The following is a 24,765-nucleotide window of genomic DNA, read 5'->3' on the forward strand; positions in this document are numbered from 1 at the left end:
TTCTCACTCCCTGACTTCAATGCCGGCTTCGGTGGGTGCTATTCAGGTCAAACTATATTTTCAAGTTATCCCCTGGTATAACCCATACCTTCACCAAAGATTTTATCTACTTACCACTTAGTAGCATCGATGTCCTGGGCCTTGCATTGCTAAGTAAGTAAAGTAGACTTTAGGAATAACCACTTTTTCAGGTTAAATTAAGTTATTTTATTATTATATTTTTTCTTTTAAAAGCTGCAAACATTTTCTTTACAGAAAGGTAAAAAGATCTTGCTTCTGGATCCTGCTGGTTGGTTGAAGGGACCTTCAGGCCCACCTTGACAATCAATCTTCTTTTAAAGTCTGGTCTTCTTGAGATGTATTTGCTGGTTAGCTCCGTTGCTGTGTCTTGTCGATCCCAATTACTGAGCTAGAAGAGCTGGCTCTGCTATCTATCGCTGACTCTGACTCCTGTTTAAATTCTAGTTTTTCTTAGATGTATAGCTGTTTAAACTTGGCTGCTTGTCTCATATTTCCCATGACCGAGCTGCGAAAGCTGAATATGCCTCTCTTGTTCCTTCTGAGTTCTGGTCTCTGAGTTCTGCTCCTGCTCCCTGGGTTTATATTCTCTTTCTAGTAGTTATTCAGTTTTTATGACCTTATTGTAAATTAACTTATTTCACTTTGATTTTAAAAAGTATCTTTGATCTAAACATTCTAATACAACTAAGTATTCATTTTGGGCATAACCTCACCTCTCAGATCTGATTACATTGTCCTTTGTGATGTTCAAAAAATGTTTTGGTTTCAATAGGTGTTACTTTTAATTCCTGTCATATCAATAGTTTAATTTTCCAATTGTCCCCAGCTCATAACTTTGTCTTTGATTTTGACTTCAAATTATGTTTCTCGTAGACAGGTTGTCTCCAATTTTCTTCAATTTACCTGATATTAGCAAAATTTCACACTTAGAATTGTTAGCAAATTCAATTGAACCTCATCCTTTCCTTTCCAGCTGTTTACTAAGAGAGTTAATTTCAATGAAGGTGTGAAACCTTTGCTTTTAGCTGTAGGCTAAAAATCTATTTGTTTGTGACTTGAAAGACCTGCCTGTTTTAAACATCCGTCACTTAATTCAATTGAAACTCTCATCCATGCTTTTCCAGATGCTTCCTAAGATAGTTACTTTCAATGAAGGTGTGAGCATTGTTTTAGCTTAATACAAAAATCCTGTGTTTGCTAAGCCTGCTTGTGAGAAAGAATTAGCATTTTATAATCCTGATCTTTGCAGCTGCTATTAACCTTTCGTGGGATCTTTCCCTGTATCCTCTCATGTTTCTCTCAGACCAGATATTGCCAGACTTCCATGTTTCAAATGACACATTTTTCTGTATTTTCAATAACAAGCGGGTTTCGAAGTGGCGTGAGGTGTGGTGGATTCAATGGGAAATCCTATTGACAAGAGGCGGGAGGATAGAATCCCAGTGCACGGCCGAGAAACACACAGCTGGGGGACTCGAGACCAGCCCATAATAAGAAAAGCAATACTCCTCATAATGATCCTTGGGGGCCCATTGCCTCCACTTCAGGGAGAAAATCATTCATTCACCACTGTTCTCTGCCTTTTATCCCTTAGCCAATCATGTACCAATCATGTACCAAGCCACCACCAGGACAGAATGTCCCGAAGCGTGGTACATTGGCGAGACCATGCAGACGCTGTGAAAACGAATGAACGGACATCACATGACAATCGCCAGGCAGGAATGTTCCCTTCCTGTCGGGGAATACTTCAGCAGTCAAGGGCATTCAGCCTCTGATCTTCGGGTAAGCATTCTCCAAGGCGGCATTCAGGACGCGCAACAATGCAGAATCGCCGAGCAGAAACTTATAGCCAAGTTCCGCACACATGAATACAGCCTCAACCGGGACCTTGGATTCATGCCACATTACATTCACCCCCCACCATCTCTCCTGGGCTTGCGAAATCCTACCAACTGTCCTGGTTTGAGACAATTCACACCTCTTTAATCTGTGATGATCCCTCTCTCGTGTTGCTCTGTCAGGACCTGTAAAAACTTAATTACCTGCAAAGACTCGCATTCAAAGTATCGTCTTGCATCATTGACTTTGTCTATATATATGTTTCTGATGTTTCATAGAATTTACTGTGCAAAAGGAGGCCATTCGGCCCATCGAGTCTGCACTGGCTCTTGGAAAGAGCACCCTATCCAAGCCCACACCTCCACCCTGTCCCCACAACCCAGTAACCCACCCAACACAAAGGGCAATTTTGGACACTAAGGGCAATTTAGTACGGCCAATCCACCTAACCTGCACATCTTTGGACTGTGGGAGGAAACCGAAGCACCCAGAGGAAACCCACGTACACACGGGGAGAACGTTCTGGAACACACTTCCTCTTTTACCTGAGGAAGGAGCTGTGCTCCGAAAGCTAGTGATTCGAAACAAACCTGTTGGACTTTAACCTGGTGTTATAAGACTTCTTACTGTGCTCACCCCAGTCCAACGTCGGCATCTCCACATATTGGCTTTTAATACTTGGTTTTGCTATTTATAAGCCTGTTATGTCTTGTGCTGAATTTTATGTGCCCCCAGGTGGCCGTGTGTCCCAAAAGAGGGGATAATTTAAAATTGGGTGGGTGGCTTCCCTGTCGCCCACGAGCGCACCCCAATGTTACTGGATGGGGCAGGTGCCATAACTGGCAGTCCACCCGCCATATTTAAATGAATAATTAAGGTTTCAATTTGGCTTGTTATCAAGCCTATTGATTCTGATAATACTCTGCCCATGCCATAAACTGTCTGGTATGGACAGCCGGGTGGGAGAAGGGAAACTTGATTTTTAACATCAAGTTATTAAAGGGTGAAAAGGAAAGGGGGGTGGTCATGTTTCGGTGGTTGTCCTTTTCTGATCGTGAGGTGGCACCTTCACCCTTATGTTGACCTTGTACCTTAAATCCACATACCCACCTCACACTCCCCCCCCCCCCCACCCCCCAACTGCCCCTCTCCCTAACCTACCCAAACCTCCTTGGCCCAAGACCCCAGATTTCCCTGCTCCAGGGTTCCAAGGCCATAGCTTTATCTCTTCATCAGCAGCCCTGGCAGTGGCCTTCCAATTGGCCAGCAGCTCCTGAGGGTGGGAATTTCACTCCAATGAGGACCAATAGACTGACTCGGCTCTCGTTAATCATCCTGTAGCACTTTCTGTCTGCTCCCACCGACTTGATTTTCGGGTGAGATGGGAGGGGTGCCGTCCACCTCCATGTATTATTCAATCCTATATAATATAAATATGAAACATCTACTACACTATCTTCATCATCACACTCTGTTACTTCATCAAAGGACTTAATCATGATTGACATGATTTTCCAATAATTCTGTGATGGATTTATTTCATTAATACAATCATAAAATGCTGGGAATACTCATCAGGTCAGGCAACATCTATGGAGGGAAACAGTTAACATTTTGAATTGATGATAACCCTTCATTTTGTTTCTCCAAGTGAGAATTAATTTTGGTCCTGTCAATGGTCTTTGGCCAATTCCCCACAATTGACATCCAAAAAAGGAACAAAACATGAGGAAACCCAATGGCATAATTTAGAAAATTGTTATCCTTATGCTTATCATCACTTAAAATGTTCAAGAGATCTGTTCTCCCTCGTTTGGATGTTTTTCCCTAGAAAGAGCAAAGGGACTAAAGTGGCTGTTCAGGCCATGAATTAAATATGTAAAAGGCATCCATTAACGCAGCTTTTGCTCCATATCTCTTGATGCTTTTACCGAACAAAAAATATAATACTATCGTGTTGAAAGTTTCAATAATGGACCCAGAATCGACAGTTGTAACAGTGGGCCCATAGCTCACTAAATATTCAGCCTCAGGCCTGAGTACATGAGACCAATGAACTGCAGACATCCCCTGGGCACTTTCAGGCAGCTTGCTGGCTCGGTCACATGCAGACTATGTTAACGTGAAGCATGGCAGGCAGCCCAACTTTATAAAGAGACCCTCGTACATTCACCTATGCAAGGGGTCTACACTTCAGGTCCCATGATCCCTGGATGCCTCATTTCTATTTTGATCAAATGCTGTCTGTCACATAGCAGTGTGTATCATTGCTGAGTGAACTGTGCTAGGCCATTTCAGAGGGCAGCGGAGAGTCAACCGTGGATTTGGAGTGGCACACAGGCCAGACTAAGTGAGGAAGCATTAAGGGCATCAGTGAACCAGATGGGGTTTTACGACAATCGATTATTGTTGTCATGGTCACCATTACTGAGATTAGTTTTTAATTCCAGATTTTATTAATTGAATTTAAATTCCACCAGCTTCTGCGGTGGGATTTGAACTCATGTCCCCAGAGCAATAGCCTGGGCCTCTGGATTACACTCTGTAGCTCCTTCCTGCTTAGATGAATTCAAGTTTCCAAGTCCATTTCTATCGTACCTTCTTTTGAATGGAATCATTTTTAACATTACGGAATGGTAGATTGAGACTGGTATGACTCGCAGGGTCTGATGATAAAAGAGGGAGTGAATGAATGTGCGAATGAGTGAATGGTTGAGAAATTATATGTGGAGGATGGTGTGGGTTTGAGTGGATCATATTAGATGATGTTAATGCATGGGTGTATCAATAGTTGGCCATGTTTAACTCTGAGTGTCTGTAAAGGAGATAGAAGAGGTGATTAAATATTCAAGCCATTTTATTCCCTCTGTGCTATTTTCAATGTGTCCATCAAAATGTTAGCAAAGTTCCGGTTTATACTATATTTTAAAGCAGATATTATTAATCTGATCATATTAAATAGTGCACAGAAGGAATTAAACCCGGAAGTGGTGGGGTTCATAACTTCAAGTGCGCAGGTGGTTATCTGGGTGACTGTAAATGTAACTGCATGAGCGAATATCTGAGTGATGTTATGGCTAATTTCATAAGCGCATCCACAACAATGACTTACCAATATTGCACCTTTAGCAGAATTACAGGCATGTTACAGGAGGAGTATAAAACAAAGTTTGGCGCCGAACCACTTAAAGAGATATTGACCCGTAACTTCCTCAGAGTGACAATCGCAGTCGGATTCCCACTATCGATCAACGCACATTTGCTGGGATTCCTGGCGACGTAATGATTAGCACTGCTGCCTCACAGCGCCGAGGACCCAGGTTTGATCCCAGCCCTGGGTCACTGTCTGTGTGAAGTTTGCACATTCACCCCGTTTCTGCGTGGGTCTCACCCCACAACCCAACAATGTGCAAGGTAGGTGGATTGGCCACGCTAAATGCCCCTTAATTGGGAAAAAAATGAATTGGACACTTTAGTAACAACAATTAACAACCGTTTATTGTCACAAGTATGAAGTTACTGTGAAAATCCCCCAGTCGGCACATTCCGGCGCCTATTTGGGCAAGTGGTACGGGAATTGAACCCGAGCTGCTGGCCTTGTTCTGCATCACAAACCAGCTGACTAGCCCACTGAGCTAAACCACTCCTGTGAAAGTTAATAAAAAACATTTGCTGGGATTTTGAAGTCCCTGCCTCACCCAACATTAATAACATGTCCTTGGCTGTATAGGTGTGGAGTAAGTGGGGCGCAGAGGGGTCGGAAACACTCCCATTTTACTGTATTAGCTACTGTAAAGGAGGTGTTTAAAGGGACAGTTAAAATGTAAATAGCTCAGACAAACAGGGTGGAGATTGGGGGGGGGGGGGTGAGGTGGGGGTAATGGTCAGTCGTACCGAGGTGGGGGAAGGGGTTGCGTCAGACAAGAGAGTGGCAGCGGGCGGGAATCGGGTTGGGCTGGAAGTGGCAGGGTGGGTTCAGGTTAGACCGGAGAGAGGTGGTGGGTGGTCGTTTGAGAGTGGGGATGGGATCAGACTGGAGGGGGGAGTCAGTCCAGGAAGGGGGGGGGGGGGGGGGGGGAGAGGGGGGGGGGGGGGGGGGGTCAGTGCGGGAAATGGGGAAGTTGGACCAGGAGGGGGAGGTCAGATGTGAGGGGAGGGGGGGGGTTAGTCCAGAAGGGGAGGGCTGTCGGACCGGAGAGTGTGGGAGTGAGGAGTGGAGTGGGGGCGGAGGGGGTCCGACTGGAGTTGGGGGGATTGGATTGGAGGGGTTGCCAGTCTATGAGGGGGGTATTGGACCAGGTCGCACTGGGGAGTGCGGGTGGGAGCGGGTGAGGAGTGGGTCGTACCAAGACAGGGTGTTGGGACTGGATTGGACTGGGGGAGGGGGTTCATAGGGTCGGGCTAGGGTGGGAATTGTGGGAGGGTGTTGACTTGGAGGGTGGTGTCAGGCTTGATGGGGGGGTGGGTGGTGGTAGTACCCTGCATGGCGAAGTCTGGGTGTTTTAAATAGTTAGAACAGGGTGACATAGCAACATCAGTGCCACCCAAAAGTAGGCCAGGGCCCTCCAGGTCCCGGCCCTCCAGAGGATGCCTGTTTGGGACGTCTTAGGCAGCAGAGCGTGGAGGAAACAGGTCGCCTCCACCTCATATGTGCAGACTGGGAATTTACCGAGACGTAGTGGGAGGGTTCGCACTGCTCAGGGTGGAATCTTACCACAATTTCGCAAAGTGTCAGGCTCAGACTGAATGCTGAATACTGGCCTGTGCACAGACCAGGGGCGGGATTCTCCATTTCGGAGACAGTGCTGATGCCGGGACAGAATCGGTGGACTTTTACGACAGCAAAATAAGCGCTGCTTCCGGAGCAATTCATCAATCGTTAATGGCTAGCACCAGAGCCACGCGGAATATGAGCAATTCCAACGAGAAATGGTGTTGGATACGCCAGAGACAGGATTGGCACTCGTGAGGATGACAAGCTGCAGCTGCATGTTAGCATTCCAGTCCCCACACAGACTCATCCCAGCCAACAAGATAGCACTAGCATCACGGAAGCCCAAGGGAATACCAGGTTAGGCCCGCTAATGCTTTGTGGATGGTGTTTACTGTATGTGCAGAGTGGAATGCATTGCGCTGCTGTTGAGGCAGCAGAGCATAGCATTCTGGAGGGCGCCTAGAACCGGACATGTTTTTGGCCTCATGACCGATTCTCCACCCAATCGCCTTCCCGATTTCGTCGTTGGCCAACGGTGAATCCCGTCCCAGCAATCCCGGCAGATACTGAGCTTCTTTAAAATAAGATATGATTGGGCGTTGTAGGTCTCTTATTCTATCTTCTACTAAGAATACACTTAAAAAGAACACAAAATACTACAGTACAGGACATTGGCCCTCCAAGCTGGCACCGACCAGCTGCCCGAATATACTAAAACCCCCATCCTTCTAGGGACCATAGCCCTCTATTCCCATCCTGTTCATGTATTTGTCAAGACACCCCTTAAAAGTCACTGTCGTATCTGCTTCCACTACCTCCTCCGGCAGCGAGTTCCAGACTCCCACCACCCTCTGTATAAAAAACCTGCCTCGTACATCTCCTTTAAACCCTGCTCCTCACATCTTAAACCTATGGCACTTAATAATTGACTCCTCCACCCTGGGAAAAAGCTTATGGATAAGAACTGAATCAAAACTTAGAAACAAAATATCAAAACGGATCAAACACATGGTAAAAAAACATGAAACATAAAAGTATAAAGAAATCACTTTAAACACAAGCAAACTGATAGATGATTCAAGAATTCAGGAAGGCAGGAATTCAGGAATGAGCCCTTGACCACAAGCTCTACTGTTAAAGGAATCCTTATCTATGGTCTAGTCCCTCATTTACTCTCATCGGTTTCTAATTCTCAGCTGAGACCTCCTGGTTCATTCAAATAGATGTCTGTTACCGAGAGGAGAAATTATTAATTCAACATTGGCCATTATTTAAGGTTGTCTGGTAGCCGTAAAGAATAATTCAGTTTCTACATGCACCACCTTACGAGAATCAGGTTCTCATGCCACGCCTAGCCATCAACCTTGCTGTAACTAATTATTTGATGCATTCTTATTATTAAATGCACTGGAATATATTGTCTATTCATTATTTGAAACATTCGTGAAATAATGTCTGTATTTCTGTAGATTTATTCATTATCTGAAGCAATCTTTTCACAGTCATGGTCTTTTGAATAATTCCATTCCCTAGCTATGCACTCAATCAGTACCTAAAGACATCAAATACATCAATTAATCAATAATTAATAACCTATCAGGCGTGGATTGCACTGTCACTCTGGCAGGGTGGGGCCTGATAGAGCCAGCACCCGGCCCCACAGAGATCTGGGCGCCATCTTTAAACGGCGGCCCAATCAGCACTGCAATTTAATGATTCCCAGCCCCCACCACAGATTTACCAGGGGCTCCCCCGCCACCCCCCCTCCCAACCCAGGCAAACATTGCCAACATTCGCTACCATCATGCATCACCGGCTCTCCCCATCCCCCCTTCATCAGTGTCTGAACTCTCCTCCACCATCCTCCGAGCACACACAAATGAACCCCCCACGCTCCCATGGGGCTCCCACTGTGGCCTGTTCCGGCACATCCGCTGGGTATAGGTTGGTACTGCCAGGTTGGCTCTGAAAACTTTTAAAACTACACAGCCTGCAGGTTTCAGCAACACGTGCCAGCCACGATCGCCACCCCGGAGGATGTTCCTGCCCCCACCAAACCCCACCTCACTCCCAACACCCCTGACCTACTTCAGCATCAATCCAACTTCACCCACAACCACCGACCAATCACATAGCCCGCTCTCCTCCAAACTCCATTCATCCCCAAACCCCCTCATTCCCAGGTCCCTACCCCCAACCCCACCTCACCTCCAACACCCCCAACCTACCTCATCCCCAATACGCCTTCACCTACCCAGGGAGAAACATAGCCCCTTTCTCACCTAAACTCCCCTCATCCCTAACCCACCTCATTCCCACCCTCTGCCCCCAACCTCCACTCACCCCAACCCCCCTTACCCCCAACATTCCCTGACCAACAAACCCTACCTCTCACCCTTGAATCACCCCCCCTCTGGAGTCTGGCATCAGGAACTATCCCCTTATACACCCTGGTACAAGGTGGAGAGGAGGGAGCTCACCTCCTTCCCCCCTCTCGGAGATCATGGTGCCTGGTTCTCATTTTTAAAAACTTTAATAAATGTGTAAATAAGTTTGTAAAATATAATGTGCGGGATACTCCGTTTACCGACTCCGAAATCGCAAGATGCGATTGGGCGGAGAATAGGTTCCAACGCCAAAATCACAGCAGGCACCGATTCGACGCCAAATCACTATTCTCTATTACCTTGACAGCGGCGTCAATGCGGCGCACCGCACGTGCAGTAGAAACCGTTTGCATATCATTAGCGGACCAAACCCGGTATTCTCTGGGGCCTGCGTCATTCTCCACCTGCAGTGGGCCGAGTTCCAAACGGCGCTTTACTTGTGCTTTCAAAAATCGTGAGATTGACATGGTGGCTGTTGAAGGAGAGAGAGAGGAGGTAGGCTCTGGTCAGACCCCATTTGGAGTATTGTGAGCAGTTTTGGGCCCCGTATCTAAGGAAGGATGTGCTGGCCTTGGAAAGGGTCCAGAGGAGGTTCACAAGAATAAGCCCTGGAATGAACAGCTTGGCGTATGAGGAACGGTTGAGGACTCTGGGTCTGTATTTGGTGGAGATTAGAAGGATGAGGGGGATCCTATTGAATCTTACAAGATACAGTGAGGCCTGGATAGAGTGGACGTGGAGAGGATGTTTCCACTTGTAGGAAAAAACTATACCCAGAGCACACAATCTGGGGGTGGAGGTGGTGTGGGTGTGGTGTGGGGGTGGTGGTGGTGTGGGGATGAGGTTGGGGTTGAGGTGGTGTGGGGGTGAGGCTGGTGTGGGGATCAGGGGTTATGGGGAGAAGGCAGGAGAATGGGGATGAGAAAATATCAGCCATGATTGAATGGCGGAGCAGACTTGATGGGCCGAATGGCCTAATTCTGCTCCTATGTCTTATGGTCTTCTGGGGTGGGGTGGAGGTGAGGGGGTTGTTGGTGTGGGATTGAGAGTGGTGTGGGGGTTGTGTTGGAGGGGGCATTGACACGTGTCATGGGGAACCGCAACTAAGCGAGGTCTCACTTCCTTGCATGTGGCCGAGCTCCACCTTGGCGACCTCCTTTTCCTCCGTTTGGTGCGGCGCCGGTCGCGGGTGGCTCTACGCGGCCAGGCCGCCGATTCTCCGGCACGGATGGGCCGAGCGGTCACTCTAAAAAGGCAGAGTTCCCACCGGTGCCGTCCACACCTGGTCGCAGCCGGCGGGAACTCTGCGTGTAGGGTTGGGGGGCTGCGTGTCGGTGGGGGGGGGGGGGGTGTGGGCTCCGACCCCGGGGATGGCCTCCGATAGGGCCGGACTCTCGCTCCCCGGGCCTATTTTTTAATGCACCGGCCCCTGAACTCCGCACCATGTTGCGTCGGGGCCGGCGCATTGAGGGAGGCCACTGCGCATGCGCGGGTTGACACCGGCGCCACTGCGCATGCGCGGATCCCGCGGCGCACAGTTGGCGCCGGGATGGGAGGCTGGAGCAGCGTGAACCGCTCCAGCGCTGTGCTGGCCCCCTGTAGGGGCCAGAATCGGTACTCACAGCGGCCCGTTCACGCTGTCGTGAAACACGACGCTGTTTCCGACGGTGTGGACACTCTGCCACCGAATGGGAGAATCCGCCCAGATCATTTACAGCACAGAAGGAGGATGTTTGGCCTGTCATGTAAAACCTGACCTGTCTGTGAACCTACTGTCATCTAAGTTGTGACCACAGTTCTTTTATTGTAGAGTTTGTGGTCTGTGGTTTCTCGTAAGCATATTACCAACGTTCAGTTTATCTATTTACTTAGGAATCAGTAATCCTTGAATAATATCTCCTCTAAGTCTTCTCTTTTCTCAAGGTAACTGTTCCAGCCTCCTCAATCTGCCCACAGCTCAGAAATATTTAATGAAGTTACCAGAACTCTACACATTACAAGTGTGGTGTAGGGAAAAGATAACTCAGACTGATGTGAGGCCTGCTAATGTGAAACAGAATTTCTGTGTGATAAAGCTATTGATTTATCTGTATATTGTATTAATAGTAGCTTTTGCCCATTAAACAAGGATGTCTAATCCATATATAGCTGCAATGGCCAATGAACTGTGAAATGAAGACTGACCTGAAAGCAATGGACAGTGTAATAATTAAATGAGGTACCCGTGCATATAATTCACAGGGATTCAATTGGCTGGGAACAAGTTTTGCAGAAGGGAATCTCTGCAACTATAGCACCTGTTTCAGAAATAGGAGCTTAGATGGAATATATGGATTTAGCCCATGTTTCACATGCAAGAGTAGTAACAAGAATGGAACTATCAATAAGATAGTAAAGTAGGGCCAATGTACCGGTCAATGCATAAAGAATTTGTCAAAACTAAAGTTAATGGTAAGGGACAAAAAAAATCTTTAAAATTAACCTTATATGGAATATGAAACGGTAACTGAAGTTCAGTAAAGTTAAATGTGAGGTAGTGCATATTGCTAGGTAGAATAGGAAGGTTGTTTACTTCTTGAAATGTGTGAGTCTAGATGGGGTAGATGAACCAAGGAATCTCAGAGTACAAGTACATCAATCACTGAACATTGTATACAGGTTAAATAGGCCATGAAAAATAACAAAGCACCAAGTTTTTATTTCTAGAGGGTTTGAAGGGAAGTTTTTCTGTACCAGTATTGAACCTTAGTTAGACCACACTTGGGTGTACTGCGTGCAGTACTGATCACCAGGTAGTACAAAGGATGTAGAGGCGCTGGAGAGGTAGCTGAGAATATTTACAATAATGACACTAGAAATATGTCAGGGTAAACATATCAGGAGAGGATTGGCAAGCTGGGTCTCTTTTCTCTTGCAAAAAGCAGGCTGAGGGGTGACCTAAATGTATAAAACGATGAAAGATTTTGAAAGAGAGAATGGGGAGTATTTTCCACTCCCCTCCGAGGACAACGGACCTTTCAATGGTGCTTGAAATGTCCGTCCTGCCCGTGACAATTCCCACCCCCAATGTTTTCTCTTGTAGGCGGTGAATATAATTAGAGGCTATCAATATCAGTTACCCAGGAATCCAATAGGGAATTTCCCCAAAGAGAGATGAGAATGTGGAACTCACTACCACAGGGAGTGGTTGAAGCACATAATATAGATGCATTTAAGTAAATGTAGACATATAGATGTGCGAGAATGAAATAGATGGTCACAATGATAGATTTAGATAGAGGAGATTCGAGTGGAGCATAAACAATGACATGGATAGTTGCGCCAAATCCTGTTTCTGTTTCATATATTCTATGTAATCCTATGTACAGGTAATCCTCAACTTTACAACATTTGAGTTCGACAAATGGCATTTATAATGTTTGTAAATTGACACCCTGTTCCGACTTTATCCGTCAGTCGTGACCTTCGTGCCATACGACACATGTGCATAGAAGTTTGACTACTTTTGCAGTCAATTCTTGGTGCCTTTGATTTTCCAAATTCCCTTAAAATTTAGTGTTTCTTGGCCGCAAATAATGTTAGAAAAGCTTAAATCTGGTACGAGAGAAGTTTCTTCTTCTAAGAACCATAGGGCAATTGCTTCAGAAATAGAAATGGAAATTATTAAGTGGTCTGAGGAAGGTAAGACACAAACTGAAATTGATAGAGCTTTGGAGGTCTGCCGAACGACTAGTGTGACTGTCCTAAAAGACAAGCTAAGAATTCAGGGACATGTTAAGCGTTTGGCTCCTATGCAATCAGCTGTTGTCGTGCGAGGTAAAGCGATGAGGCAGTATTAAATCACACCTGTGATTTACGAATAAAGGAATAACTTTATATTACAGATCAGCATAACTCCAACACAGGTCTGGTTTCCTCAACTCCTAGGCTTACACTGATGATATACAGCTACTGAGGTAAGCACCCTGGCACCCGATAGGTTCAGGTTCACCCGCTCCATGCCCTTTGGTGGGTCATTTGGTCCGCCGATGCCCCTAACTAAAAAACAGGAAAATCTTTACTAGCAACTATATACAGTCAAAGAGAATTAACAGTAAGGGAATCCACAGCAAAGTTTGTGAGGTCAGCCTATTAGGGGACTTCTGGACTCTTGCCGAGTGCCTCAATCCTGCGACCTCCCCATTCTCGAAGCATCTGAGTCCACAATAGGGGAAGGCACATTTGCCGATCCCAAAGAAGGGGCAGGACTGACCACCTCCTCAGCTCCTTCTGTTGACACACGGGAAGATCATGGTTCTAACACCGCTGACTCTGTGACTGATACATTGGTAACTAGTCCGGGTCCACACGCCCAGTTGAGGCGACGCCATTTCTCGGCTTCTCAAATGATCCACATGTTTTGTCATTTCATGGCCATGTAGTTCCATGACATAAGATACAGGGCCAGTCCTGGCGATAACCCTTATGGGAATCCAAGGATTCCATGTAAACTAAATCCTCAGCTGCAAATGACCTGTCCCCCTTGGCTGACTCATGATGGCCCTTCTGTGAGGCTTGCTTAACCTCTATCTTCCCAAACAAATTTGGAAAAAGAAGTGGCTGGATTCTCCATTCCTGAGACTGTGTTGACGCCAGGGCAGGTTTTGTGTACTTCCACGACAGCAAAACTGCCACCGCATGTGGACCGATTCAGTGACTGTGGAGGAGCTGGCACCAGTGCCACATGGAACACAATCAATTCCAATGGGAAATGATGCGGAATTCACCGGGTCCCTGATTGACACTCGGGAGGCTGACAATCTGCAGCTGCGTATACCCACTTCATTCCCCACACAAACCATACCAGCCAACAAGATGGCACTGGTTGCACTGGAGGATGCCCATCCCACTGATGGGACAGCTGGGGCCAGATGGCACCTAGGGGGGTGACGTGGGGGGAGACCCATATGACTGGTGGCCCTAAGTTCTCAGTGGGCAGTCAGCAACGTGCGCATGGTGTTCTGTGCCTGTCCACCCCCCACTATTGCCCCTAGCCCTGGCAGAAGCCCCAAGACCAGCGGCACAACTGTCAGCAAATGACTGTTTGCACTGAGTGCTGAGCTTGTGGCATTTGAGTGCTACAGTGAGAGTTTGGTGACTGAGGGAGTATAAGGGTTCATTTTTATTTAAAGTCTAGTATTTCTTTTATTTAGTTAATTAACTTAAAAGTTGCTGTTTGGTCTATAAGAGGGTGAATTTTGAATCAGCTTTAAACAAGGTTCTACTTGGACTTACTTGCAGCTGGAGCTTGTTAATTAGTTAATTGCATTAAACCAGTTTTCAGAAGCTAGAGTCACAGTATAAATAGGAGCTAGTTACAGTGCAGACTTTGTTTGCACTGAGTGCTGAGCTTGTGGCATTTGAGTGCTACAGTGAGAGTTTGGTGACTGAGGGAGTGCTGAGCTTGTGGCATTTGAGTGCTACAGTGAGAGTTTGGTGACTGAGGGAGTGCTGAGCTTGTGGCATTTGAGTGCTACAGTGAGAGTTTGGTGACTGAGGGAGTTAGGTGAGGAGGGAGTAAGGTGTTCCTTACATTTCATTTCCTTTATTTATCAAAGAGCGTGAAGGGAGCCAGGAGTTTAGAGTACAGCTGACTGGAAGTAGAGTCGGAGGGCGGAGGTCCAGTTGGTCCACGGGGCAGCTAATTTTGTAAAGTAAGAGGGGATGGAGGCTAGGGCAGTTGCATGCTCCTCCTGTAGGATGTGGGTGGTGAGGGATACCACTGGTGTCCCCGCTGACTATACCTGCGGGAAGTGCACCCAACTCCAGCTCCTCAGAGACCGTGTTAAGGTACTGGAGCTGGAGCTGGATGAACTTCGGATCATCCGGGAGGCAGAGGGGGTTATAGAGAAGAGTTACAGGGAGGTAGCCACACCAAAGGTACTGGACAAGAGTAGCTGGGTTACAGTCAGGGGAAAGAAAACTAACAGGCAGACAGTGCAGGGATCCCTCGTGGCCGTTCCCCTTCAAAACAAGTATACCGTTTTGGATGCTGTTGGGGGGGTGACCTACCGGGGAAGGCCCCAGCGGCCAGGTCTCTGGCACTGAGTCTGGCTCTGGGGCTCAGAAGGGAAGGGGGGAGCATAGAAAAGCAATAGTAATAGGAGATTCAATGGTTAGGGGAATAGATAGGAGATTCTGTGGTCGCGAGCGAGACTTCCGAAAGGTATGTTGCCTCCCGGGTGCCAGGGCCAGGGATGTCTCTGATCGTGTCTTCAGGATCCTGAAGGGGGAGGGTGAGCAGCCAGAAGTCGTGGTGCACATTGGTACCAACGATGTAGGTAGGAAAAAGGGTGTGGAGGTAATAAACAAGTTTAGGGAGTTAGGCTGGAAGTTAAAGGCCAGGACAGACAGAGTTGTCATCTCTGGTTTGTTGCCGGTGCCACGTGATAGCGAGGCTAGGAATAGGGAGAGAGTGCAGTTGAACACGTGGCTGCAGGAATGGTGTAGGAGGGAGGGCTTCAGGTATTTGGATAATTGGAGCGCATTCTGGGGAAGGTGGGACCTGTACAAGCAGGACGGGTTGCATCTGAACCAGAGGGGCACCAATATCCTGGGGGGGGAGGTTTTCTAGTACTCTTCGGGAGGGTTTAAACTAATTTGGCAGGGGAATGGGAACCGGATCTGTAGTCCAGCAACTAAGGTAGACGATAGTCAGGATGCCAAAGCACATAGTGATGCAGTGGGGAAGGTAACAATGACAAAGGAGAGTACTTGCAGGCAAGGAGATGGGTTGAAGTGTGTATACTTTAATGCAAGAAGCATCAGGAATAAGGTGGGTGAACTTAAGGCATGGATCTGTACTTGGGACTACGATGTGGTGGCCATCACAGAAACTTGGATAGAAGAGGGGCAGAAATGGTTGTTGGAGGTCCCTGGTTATAGATGTTTCAACAAGATTAGGGAGGATGGTAAAAGAGGTGGGGGGTGGCATTGTTAATTAGAGATAGTATAACAGCTGCAGAAAGGCAGTTCGAGGGGGATGTGCCTACTGAGGTAATATGGGTTGAAGTTAGAAATAGGAAAGGAGCAGTCACCTTGTTGGGAGTTTTCTATAGGCCCCCCAATAGCAGCAGAGATGTGGAGGAACAGATTGGGAAACAGATTTTGGAAAGGTGCAGAAGTCACAGGGTAGTAGTCATGGGCGACTTCAACTTCCCAAACATTGAGTGGAAACTCTTTAGATCAAATAGTTTGGATGGGGTAGTGTTTGTGCAGTGTGTCCAGGAAGCTTTTCTAACACAGTATGTAGATTGTCCGACCAGAGGGGAGGCCATATTGGATTTAGTACTTGGTAATGAACCAGGGCAGGTGATAGATTTGTTAGTGGGGGAGCATTTTGGAGGTAGTGACCACAATTCTGTGACTTTCACTTTAGTAATGGAGAGGGATAGGTGCGAGCAACAGGGCAAGGTTTATAATTGGGGGAAGGGTAAATACAATGCTGTCAGACAAGAATTGAAGTGCAGAAGTTGGGAACATAGGCTGTCAGGGAAGGACACAAGTGAAATGTGGAACTTGTTCAAGGAACAGGTACTGCGTGTCTTTGATATGTATGTCCCTGTCAGGCAGGGAAGAGATGGTCGAGTGAGGGAACCATGGTTGACAAGAGAGGTTGAATGTCTTGTTAAGAGGAAGAAGGAGACTTATGTAAGGCTGAAGAAACAAGGTTCAGACAGGGCGCTGGAGGGATACAAGATAGCCAGGAGGGAACTGAAGAAAGGGATTAGGAGAGCTAAGAGAGGGCATGAAAAATCTTTGGCGGGTAGGATCAAGGAAAACCCCAAGGCCTTTTACACATATGTGAGAAATATGAGAATGACTAGAGCAAGGGTAGGTCCGATTAAGGACAGTAGCGGGAGATTGTGTATTGAGTCTGAAGAGATAGGAGAGGTCTTGAACAAGTATTTTTCTTCAGTATTTACAAACGAGAGGGGCCATATTGTTGGAGAGGACAGCGTGAAGCAGACTGATAAGCTTGAGGAGATCCTTGTCAGGAAGGAAGATGTGTTGCGCGTTTTGAAAAACTTGAGGATAGACAAGTCCCCCGGGCCTGACGGGATATATCCAAGGATTCTATGGGAAGCAAGAAATGAAATTGCAGAGCCGTTGGCAATGATCTTTTCGTCCTCGCTGTCAACAGGGGTGGTACCAGAGGATTGGAGAGTGGCGAATGTCGTGCCCCTGTTCAAAAAAGGGAATAGGGATAACCCTGGGAATTACAGGCCAGTTAGTCTTACTTCGGTGGTAGGCAAAGTAATGGAAAGGGTACTGAGGGATAGGATTTCTGAGCATCTGGAAAGGCATTGCTTGATTAGGGATAGTCAGCACGGATTTGTGAGGGGTAGGTCTTGCCTTACAAGTCTTATTGAATTCTTTGAGGAGGTGACCAAGCATGTGGATGAAGGTAAAGCAGTGGATGTAGTGTACATGGATTTTAGTAAGGCATTTGATAAGGTTCCCCATGGTAGGCTTATGCAGAAAGTAAGGAGGCATGGGATAGTGGGAAATTTGGCCAGTTGGATAACAAACTGGCTAACCGATAGAAGACAGAGAGTTGTGGTGGATGGCAAATATTCAGCCTGGAGCCCAGTTATCAGTGGCGTACCGCAGGGATCAGTTCTGGGTCCTCTGCTGTTTGTGATTTTCATTAACGACTTGGATGAGGGAGTTGAAGGGTGGGTCAGTAAATTTGCAGATGATACGAAGATTGGTGGAGTTGTGGATAGTGAGGAGTGCTGTTGTCGGCTTCAAAGAGACATAGATAGAATGCAGAGCTGGGCTGAGAAGTGGCAGATGGAGTTTAACCCTGACAAGTGTGAGGTTGTCTATTTTGGAAGGACAAATCTAAATGCGGAATACAGGGTTAATGGTAGGGTTCTTGGCAATGTGGAGGAGCAGAGAGATCTTGGGGTCTATGTTCATAGTTCTTTGAAAGTTGCCACTCAAGTGGATAGAGCTGTGAAGAAGGCCTATGGTGTGCTAGCGTTCATTAGCAGAGGGATTGAATTTAAGAGCCGTGAGGTGATGATGCAGCTGTACAAAACCTTGGTCAGGCCACATTTGGAGTACTGTGTGCAGTTCTGGTCACCTCATTTTAGGAAGGATGTGGAAGCTTTGGAAAAGGTGCAAAGGAGATTTACCAGGATGTTGCCTGGAATGGAGAGAAGGTCATACGAGGAAAGGTTGAGGGTGCTAGGCCTTTTCTCATTAGAACGGAGAAGGATGAGGGGCGACTTGATAGAGGTTTATAAGATGATCAGGGGAATAGATAGAGTAGACAGTCAGAGACTTTTTCCCCGGGTGGAACACACCATTACAAGGGGACATAAATTTAAGATAAATGGTGGAAGATATAGAGGGGATGTCAGAGGTAGGTTCTTTACCCAGAGAGTAGTGGGGGCATGGAATGCACTGCCTGTGGTAGTAGTTGAGTCGGAAAATTTATGGACCTTCAAGCGGCTATTGGATAGGTACTTGGATTAGGGTAGAATAAGGGAGTGTAGGTTAACTACTTAAGGGCAGCACGGTAGCATTGTGGATAGCACAATTGCTTCACAGCTCCAGGGTCCCAAGTTCGATTTCGACTTGGGTCGCTGTCTGTGTGGAGTCTGCACATCCTCCCCGTGACTGCGTGGGTTTCCTCCGGGTACTCCGGTTTCCTCCCACAGTCCAAAGATGTGCAGGTTGGGTGGATTGGCCATGAAAAATTGTCCAAAATTCTATGATTAACCTAGGACAAAAGTTCGGCGCAACATCGTGGGCCGAAGGGCCTGTTCTGTGCTGTATTTCTCTATATCTATAAGACGATGTTGGACACTTTCAGTACCCCCTCTCTTCCCCTCCTCAACCACAGCGCCTGTTTCACAACTTTGAAAAGCACAAGTGAACCTCGCCGATGTCAAGGTGATGGAGAATTGCGATTTGGTGTGAAACCGGCACCCGCCACGATGTGTGTATCAGAACCAATTCTCCATCCAGTCGCGTTTCCTGATTCCGCCTAAGGTCAAGCCGGGTTCTCAGGGGTCTGCCCATTAACAACTTGACTGGGGAGGCATGGGATTCACACAAGTGGGGATCCCGAACCAAAAAAGACTATTTGAACTTATTGTTCAGTTCAAGCAGACCCCATTTTTGGTGGAGCAAGCTCCACAACATGAAGCGAGTAGAGATGAATCCTTGTGAAAGATGGATCAGGGGAGGGATTCTCCATCAGCTGACGCTGAAATTGGGAAACGCGATTGGGCGGAGAATCGTTTCCGATGCCGAAATTGTGGTGGGTGCCAGTTTCACAGCAAATCGCAAGGGGGTATGGAAAGTGTGCAACATCGTCATAGTTTGTTGACAGTAGTGCCGCTGGCCGGGGGGCCTCTGCCAGGGCCGGCAGGGAATAGCAGGGGGTGGCCAGGAGGTGGGCTGTGGGGCCAGGGAGGACTGGCATGGAACACCATTGCCGCAACCTGCAAGGCAGCCATGCAGCTCCTCACACCACTGACTGGCCCCAGCCGCCCCATCAGCAGGATGGGCATTCTCCAGTGCAACCAGTGCCATCTTGTTGGCTGGGCTGAGTGTGTGTGGGGAGTGTAATGTGTATATGTGGCTGCAGCTTGTCAGCCTCCTGAGTGTCAATCATGGACCCGGTGAATTCCACACCATTTCTCATTGGAATTGATTGTGTTCTATGTGGCGCTAGTGCTAGCACCTCCACGGTCGCTGAATCGGTCCACTTGCGGTGCCAGGTATTTTGCTGTCATGGAGGTCTACGAATCCTGCCCCGACGTCAACACTTAGTCTCAAGAATGGAGAATCCAGCCGAAGATTTGTAGAACTGTCAAGGTATGAAGCTATTTAAATCCCTTGCCCTTTAAATTTTGAAAAAAATCCCACTGTGTCTCTGAGCTGAAAAAAGGGGTACTTGTAGTTTCAATAAATGTTTGTTGTCTGAGTGCTATCATTATTGTATTATTACTGCTTGAATGCTTCCACACTATACTTTTATCATAGTCGGGTGCCTAAGTTCACAGCTTGATCGACAGCTCCAACACATTATTAAGGGATCGCTATCGGATTATGAATACAAGTATTTGTTTTTATAAGTAATTAAATACTTGAGAGGATTCAAATGTATTGAATGGGCTTTTATCAATGAATGTTTTCATGTAAGGTGAAGCGGGTAATAGATACTAGTTACCTCATTTTATTTTATTTGAGCAAGGCTCCTGAGATTTGCCCATGATGGATACTGGTGAGTTGACATGGAGGGCCTAAGGGACAATGGTGGTGTGTGGACGGTCATGAGGTATCATAAGCTGACTTAGACTCTACAAGAGACCATGGGGTTCGGCGGGATGCTTAGGTTGGGGAGTATGAGGGGCCCTTTAGGATAGAGAAAATGGGTGTAATGGAGGTTATGAAGAAACATGTGGGGGTTTTGCATGTGCCATGGGTTGGCATGGAGGGTATGAAGGGCTATGGGGATGAGTAGAGTGGCATGGGATAGTATAGAGGGCATGACAAAACATTGGAGGTGGCTGAGGGTATGGGTTGGCTTGGTTGGGATTTGGGATGGGGTGGAGATAAGGTGGCTTGATATGGAAGGTTTAGAGGGCGTAATGTTAACCACACAATTGAGATGAACACCCAGAGCACCGAGGTGGGACTTTTAACTAGCCCATCTCATACTCAAGAGCACATCTGGCTGCCTGGCTCACCTTCTGTTCCCGGGGGTGGTAACATACATCGCTGCTGTCTCCACAGAATGAAGATCCCAATATTGGGGCATTTCACCCCGAGGTATTTGTGGAAAACGGGAAATTATCCGACTCTGCGGATCCACCTCAGGGTCAAATATCTGAGCCTGAGACTACAATGGTTGTTGTGGCCACCTAAGATGGCGTCCTGGAAGGGATGCTGGGAAAAGTGGCCAGGTTCGAGGACAAGCAGGCTGAAGCTCAAATAAACACTAAAGCTGCAGCCCAGACTCTTGCAATACACAGGAGAAAGACAATCTCCAAGCCATTCCCGGACAATAGGACTTGCATGTTAATTTCACTCAGCTAACAGACACAGTGGTGCCTATCTTCCTTATTTTGAAGGACCTGCGTGCTCTGGACACCTACGGACATGGCAGGTAAGGACACGCCTCACCATCAAAGTGGCAAACCTTGAATGGACTTTATCGATCGGGGTGATCGGACCCTGATCGATTGATTTATGGCCCACCAGGGACTGCCCAAAAGGGCGCAAAACCGCCAAGGATAAAAGATGCTGTGCAACCCTGCGATCTCTCTCTGTACAGCAGCAACCACACAACAGTGACCTTTACCGCCCAACGAGAAAGACTATCACCCAACCGACAGAAGGAAGACTAAAGACAGGAATAGACATGACCAAGGGCCAAACATCGAGATAGAAGGATATGTTTGAACCGCAGGCAGTTAGGACATGTCGCCCAAGGTTGAAGAAGACCCTCACCACCATACACACGACCCCGAGACAACCTGGACCACCAGCCACACTAGCTAGATCAGCCCCCAGATATGAACGGGAACACCACCCACGGCAGCTACAAGGACCCAGCCGCCCCATGCACACTGTGAATACCTATGCACATTAACTCGCATATGACTCCCTGGACAGATGGCGCCCGGCCTCCCCAACCTGGGTCTGCAATGCCAGGTGGGATAGTGTAGGGAGACCCTTGGTAGATGGAGAGGTACGAGGCCACCTCATTGAATTCCTTTGGTATACCAGAGGTTCTCCAACTTCCCTCAACACATCCACGTTGCACATCCTGTGGCTGACCACAAACACGATTACACTTAGTGGATTTACAGGACACATACAGAAGGAACACATCACAGCCCCAATACAGGTTTGCTTAGGGAACATAGTCTGTGATCACCTGGTCATATTAGTTGACCTTCCCCACACGCTGAACACCTTCTGGTAGTGGACTTCATGAATACATGCCATCTATCTTTTGCCCCAGTAAATCGCTGCATCTGGCATATGGCATGATTAGCTGAGCCCCTTCAACTCTCCCAATCGGAACATATCTGGTTTAGCTGGTTTAGCTAGTTTAGCTGGGGCTGGTTTAGCTCTCTCAGCTAAATCGCTGGCTTATAAAGCAGACCAAGCAGGCCAGCAGCACGGTTCGATTCCCGTACCAGCCTCCCCGGACAGGCGCTGGAATGTGGCGACTAGGGGCTTTTCACAGTAACTTAATTGAAGCCTACTCGTGACAATAAGCGATTTTCATTTTCATTTCATTTCATATGTAAATCGCATTTGCACAATGGTAGAATACTGGTTTGATCCCTTAGCGATTAGCAGCGATCCAACAATCAGGGAAGTCCTTAAAAAACAACAAAGGGGTGTTAGCCAGACACACACATGATTGTGGGCAGATACCAGGGGAGATGTTAATTGAGTGGCCAGACCCGAAACTCCAAAAACAATATGGCTTTCCCAGACAGACGGAGACAGAGATAGACAAAGTGATTGACAGACTATTACAGCAGTGGGTACTGAGACCCACAGCCTCCATCAACAATGCACCAATTTGGCCAGTGTGGAAACCAGGCGGATTCTGGCGTCTAACAATTGATGACAGAGAATTAAATAAACTCACCCCACTCATAGCCCTCACTGTAGCTACAAGCCCCGCCACTTTGATGAAACAAGGGGTGCAGGCAAAACTTTTCACCGTGCTGGACATCAGCAATGGCTTTTGGTCCATCCCTTTAAATCGAGCCTGCCAGTACAAGTTCGCTTTTACAGCTCAAGCAATTTATTTGGACTTGCCTGCCACAGGACTTTCATAACTTCCCTTCCATTTTCCACAGACAGCTAGCTACCGGATTAGCAAAATTTTCCCAACCCGATTGCCTGGTCCAGTATGTTGATGATTCACTGCTGCAGACCAACACCAGAGAGAAACATGTAGCTTTGTTCAATGAATTGCTAGCACTGCTCCACTCTATAGGATGTAAGGTCAACCCGAAGAAGGCACATGTAATGAAGTCAAATGTCCTATAACTGGGTACGATAATCACTCATGGGAAGACGGAGATTGAACAAAATAGAATAGACACCATATTATAGTTACCGTTACCCCAAAATGTGAGTGTTCTCTGATCCTTCCCAGGTCTGGTAGGGTACTGTAGGAATCACATTGATGGTTTTGCCACTAAAGCTGCTCCATTATCTGACTTTTAAAGAATAACCCTGTTTGGAACTGGACCTCACAGCACACACTACAGTAACCGATTTAAAACGCACCCTTGCCACAGCACCAGTCCTACTAGCTATCAACCCAGAATAACCATGGGCGAAATTCTCCCCCCCCCACGACGGGTGGGAGAATAGCGGGAGGGCCTTCCCGACTTTTTTGACGCCCTCCCGCTATTCTCCCCCCCCCCCGCCGAAATCCCGACACGAATCGCTGCCGCCGTTTTTTTTACGGCCGGCAGCGATTCACAGCTGTTAGAAGGGCCGAAGTCCCAGCCCTTTACGACCTTTTTACGAACGGCAAACACACCTGGTCCTGCCGTTCGTAAAAACGTCGTGACCACCTGGAAAAAAATAACCATGGCACCGATTGGCACGGCAGTACCACGGCCGTGCCAAGGGTGCCATGGGCCCGCGATCGGTGGGCACCGATCGCGGGCAGCGGGCCCGATGCCCGCGCACTATTTGTCCTTCCGCCGCCCCGCAGTATCAATACGCGGGGCGGCTGAGGGGCAACCCGGACCGCGCATGCGCGGGTTTCGCGCAAAAACGCGATGACGTCACCCGCGCATGCGCGGGTGGAGTCTTCCCACCTGCGCATGCGCGGCTGACGTCATATGACGCTTCAGCCGGCGCTAAGTCCGACAAGCGGGCTTAACGATTTTCGTTAAGCCCGACTTGTCGGAGCCCCCGACGTCGGGCTGCTAGCCCCGACCGGGGACCAGAATCGGTCCCCCGTCGGGAAGGGGCGCGATGCCGTAAAACCCGCCCGGGTTTTACGGCAGTTTGACGATTTCTCCCGTTTTGGGAGAATTTCGCCCCATATGCTTCAGAAGTTGCAGCCACTGACCGTACACTTTCAGCGGTATTACTGCAGGAAAAACACAATAGATTAGGCCCCGTAGCGTACACTCCCGAGTATTGGACTCAGTTGAAGGCTTCTCCTGGTGTGAACGGCACCTGCTCGCAATATTTTCAGTTGTGCAGTACTTTGCATATATCACTGGACTAAACCCCATCACTGATCTTACTGAACACACCCCAACCCAACTTTTACTGATGGCCTACTTAAGGATGGCTCGGTAAGCCAGGTCCACAGTGCACGCTGGGCACTGTTACTGCAGGGTCGGGACATCGCCGTTAAACAAACTAAAGTGCCCTTATAGCCGACAACCTACATTATGGGGAAGCCCCACATGAGTGCCTGGTTATAGGCACCAAAAATCCCACAGGTCCGTTTATTCCCAAGCAACAAGAGCTACGGGCAGGGACCAAACAAACAGCCACCCAACAAACATACACTGCCCTACAAATTTATGTGGGTGGCTCATCAACACTACAGGATGGGAATAGGATCATCAGCTGTGGAATATATATGGAGGACGCACAGGGATATCCACTGGAAGAAATCGCCCTCAAATTACCCGGTCAGCTGGGTTCCCAAGCTGCTGAACTGGCTGCAGTCGCCTATGTGGTAACTCAGCTAGATTCATTCCTCACCCCCACCAACATGCATTCTGAAAGTATGTA

The sequence above is a fragment of the Scyliorhinus canicula genome, chromosome 10 (assembly GCF_902713615.1).
Source record: "Scyliorhinus canicula chromosome 10, sScyCan1.1, whole genome shotgun sequence".
In the NCBI taxonomy this organism is placed as follows: domain Eukaryota; kingdom Metazoa; phylum Chordata; class Chondrichthyes; order Carcharhiniformes; family Scyliorhinidae; genus Scyliorhinus; species Scyliorhinus canicula.